Here is a 4,369-nt window from a genome sequence, read left to right as displayed (position 1 = left end):
TTGAGAGAGCCTTTCTAGAGGATTTTTTGGTCATGTTTTAGAGTAAGTGTTCCAATTTTGAATCTCCAAATGTATAGTGAAGCTTTGTAAGGTAGCAGCACACATGCTCCCATCAGAAATCTGTTGCTATCAATATGAAGTCGAGCAATTGCTTCCAATTGTTTTCATATATATGTGTTAGTTGTCTATGCAACAACAAACATGACATCCACAACTGGTAATTGCTTGGAACATAATTAATATGAATAAAGTAATAAAAGAAATAGGTCGAAGGAGGAACTTGGATGTTGTTGTATATAGATAAAGAGCAGGGTACATGTATTTCCATGCATGCATGTCATGGAGAAGAAACCATTGAATCTCATTGCATTGTATCCATTGCATTGTTGTTCTGTTGTTCCAGAGAGAAAATGGGTGTGTTTGCATGCGTGGGTTTGTTTTTTTTCATTGTATTATCCTTAATTGAGGCATGCAGGCCATGGCTTCAATATTTCAATCAGAATACTACTGCTTTGGGACTGGGACAACAACCCAATAAGGTAGATTTGTAGTTTTGGACTTCAAAGAAGAATGAAGGACCCTCGCCATATGTGAATATGAAGTATCACATGGGCCTTGTGCTAACTTCTGCTATCAATGTCCATACAATTTGGTATGGTAGGTGGAGTAAGAAGGAGAAGAGGGTTATCAATTAGTTTATGCTATCTATCTCTAATAATACAAAGAGCCCTTCTGTGGGTTAGTGGTGGAAAACAATGCAGCTATATACTAATAAGACTGGTGCCAATATTAGCAGAAACATAGTGATTACTAGTCAGCACGATGATTACTACTCCCATGGTAAGGTACTGAGTAGGATTACTGTTCAGGAAGTGATAAAGAATGGCATAACTGCCAAGAGTAGTCCCCTTCCCATTAATCCCAAGAATGGTCTTTACATCCTCCTCACTTCTAGTGATGTTGTTGTCCAGGACTTCTGCAGAGCAGTATGTGGATTTCATTATTTTACATTTCCATCCATTATAGGATACACACTTCCTTATGCATGGGTTGGGCATTCTAGAAAACAGTGCCTGAAAGTCTGTGCTTATCCTTCTGTAGTGCCAAGTTACATGACTGGAATGAAGGCATTCAAGGCACCTAATGGGGATGTTGGTATCAATGGGATGATAAGTGTGATTGCCCATGAATTGGTTGAGATTTCGTCGAATCCCCTGATCAATGCCTGGTATGCTGGTGAGGATCCTACTTTTCCTACTGAGATTGTAGATCTATGTGAAGGTATTTATGGGACTGTAGGCGGTGGATATTACACTGGACAAGTCCTGACAGAAAAATTTGGGGCTAATTACAATGCCAATGGCATTAGGAGGAAGTATTTAGTGCAATGGATATGAAGTCCTATTTTGAATGCCTTCTTGGGACCAAATGCATTGGATCACTGAGGGTGCTCTAGTGCTCTTGTTAGTGGAAAATGGGTTTGCTAGTGTTATGGTCAGACTTAGAGGTTTTTCTCAAGCCTTACTATCACAAATTCTATTTGTGGGTTGGATCTAGACAACTTATTCATGGCTTCTTTATTGGTATAGACCTCAATATGCCTTAGGATTACTGTACCCAATAATGCAGCGAAGTGTTCTGGAACACTGGAGGTTCTAATCCCATTTTTATTTCTTGACAATATGTAGTGATTGTTCTTCTTTTAACGGTCATCCCACTCTGTGTGCTTGCGTGTGTCTATACAAATTTATCTATTTAGACTATTCAGAGAAATCTTGAACAAAGAGCATTTGTCTACACAACTTTATCTATTTAGACTATTCAGAGAAATCTCGAGCAGAGAGCATTCATGTCTGTTGAATTTTTAAGATCTATTTTGATTAAGTAGAGGAGTAATTCTATATGCACATCAAAGTTTACTAGAATTTCCATTTATGGTGACTAGGTTTCTAGAATGATGTCAATGTTGTGTCTTTTTCACTGGTCAAGGCTCACTTGGATACATCTTGTAAAATTTAGAAATGGCATTTGTTGTTTTGAATGGTGTTTTAAGCCCCTCAACATTTGCATAAATTTTTAGTAGATATAGTGGATAGTTGTTTGACATATAAGATCTAAATGGATAAATGGATTGAATCCTTAAGATCTCCATTTGATTTTCTCATTATTTTTTTGATCCCGAGATATCTGAGAGGCAACAAAGTCTGTTCTCTTCTAGTTTCCTAGAGCACCCAAAATTCCATATTATAGCACTAAAGGCTTTCCAATTCCATGAAATTTCTGTGTAATAATGTTAAATGAGATGCTTTTTTAATAATATTGCATGAATGACTCAAAAACGTTGCATTAGTAAATTCCTGTTACAGAAACATGAAGCAACAATGTTGAGTAGGTCTTACAGAAACATGAAGCAATAACATAGAGTAGGTTTTGTAATGGAGTGTGTTTTATATTAGGTAATGACATGCAAAAATTTTGTAAGAACATTTACTACCAAATTCTTTGGATTGTAAGAACATTTACTACCAGATTCTTTGGATTACAAAACTAAAGTCTAAAAGTAATTTATTTTTTTGGCTCCAATTTACCTTCAAATTCATAGGCTTGAATTCTTTAAAATACCACCTTCATATCCACCTCCATGTCTGTCATTTCTGCAAAAGCTAATTTTCAGAAGCATTTGATTTGCAAAAGCTAATGCTCAGAAACACTTGTTTTTGGCTCTAGCCTAGCTAATTCTCAGAAACACTTGATTTGCAAAAGCTAATTCTTAGAAACACTTGTTTTGGATTTGGATTTGATTTTGTGTTGTCTTTACTATTTACTGTTGCAATGTGTTAATAATCCATGTAAAAATCTAAATAATCAACACCTGCAACTTGAGAATATACCTTTGTCTCTGGTTTTACCTTGTGCCTATCTATGATGCCATCCGCCATCAACTTGATTCCAAACTGACCATTCACTTAATACCCTCTTTAAGTTGGAAAATTTTAAACAAAACATTCACATAATACCCTCTCTTTCAGTTGGAAGAAACCAAATCCAACTCTCTCTACCCTCTCTATGAGGAGGTGCGGTAGCTATTGGAAGATTCTCAACAAACCATCCACATAATAGTAACCTCTCCTCAAGTTGGAAGATGTACCAACACCAAATGTTATTTTAAATTAGAATCTCAAGCCTTTCATTTCTTTTCTCATCACCCCGTTCTACAATAATAGTTACAATATTAGTTATACTACTTTCATCTTCATGAACTGAAATATAAGTTAATTAGAAATCCATGTTTTCACTCATCTATGGGTTCTAAACAAACCATTTACATAAAAAGTTGGAAGAGGTGCCAACTCTGATTTCATTTCAAATCAGAAGCTTAATATATTGCTGCCTTGCACACAAAGATGGATGAAATAAGCTAGGTATTTTCCTAAAACAAACATTATATCAAATGATATAGAGGACAATAAAACTATATACAATGCTACACTGGAAAGATGTTTGCCATTGTAGTTCTCATTATTACCATGGAACCTTAGAAAATGATCAAAATAGTGAAGAATTATGCAATTATTATGTCCATTCCAATGTTAGATTGGCAAGTCACAATTGTTGAAAGGCTAGGAACCAGAAGACATTCCAATATGTGCTATAAAACATGCTAGAAAAATTGAAAGAAACAGAGGAAGTCAAAACAAATACTATAGAGGGAAGTGTCAAAAACGACACCGAGGAAATCAAATTTCTGGTCCACGAGACGGGAGACATACAAATCTGGAAAAATTCCGTACCTAAAAATCTAATTTCCTATGTAATATCTATTGAATCCTCGAAGGCCTTTGAAGACAGATTTCTCCACAATTATGCAAGGATTCTAAACAAGTTGGAAATACCATAACAGAAGGATAAAGGAATGAAAAAGAAGCATATATGCATTCCTTTTATATAAGGAAGAGCGAAATGAAAATTGTTTCATTTCATTTCAAATGAGAAGCTCATTCTTTTAATATATTGTTGCCTTGCACACAAAGATGGATGAAATAAGCTAGGTATTTTCCTGAAACAAACATTATATCAAATGATATGGAGGACAATAAAACTATATACAATGCTACATTGGCAAGATGTTTTCCATTGTAGTTCTCATTATTACCATGGAACCTTAGAAAATGATCAAAATAGTGAAGAGTTGTCATGCTTGCAACGACATAATCATAAACTGCTATGTAATTATTGTGTCCATTCCAATGTTAGACTGGCAAGTCACAACTGTTGAAAGGTTGGGAACCAGAAAGACATTCTGATATGTACTATAAAACATGCTAGAAAAATTGAAAGAAACTAAGGAAGTCAAAACAAATACTACAGA

The 4,369-nt window shown here is 35.1% G+C and overlaps 1 pseudogene; it reads left to right on the top strand.

The window, feature by feature from the left end:
- Nucleotides 1-410: 410 nt before the first annotated feature.
- On the top strand, nucleotides 411-1,445 carry LOC149203951 (protein EXORDIUM-like 3 pseudogene; annotated as a pseudogene).
- Nucleotides 1,446-4,369: the final 2,924 nt, after the last annotated feature.

This window comes from Pinus tabuliformis, chromosome 2_1 (assembly GCF_031772625.1).
Source record: "Pinus tabuliformis cultivar Carrire ecotype Pingquan chromosome 2_1, CPIR1, whole genome shotgun sequence".
NCBI lineage: Eukaryota > Viridiplantae > Streptophyta > Pinopsida > Pinales > Pinaceae > Pinus > Pinus tabuliformis.
Note: the sequence above shows the minus strand (reverse complement) of the source record. Positions and strands in the feature narration are given on the sequence as shown.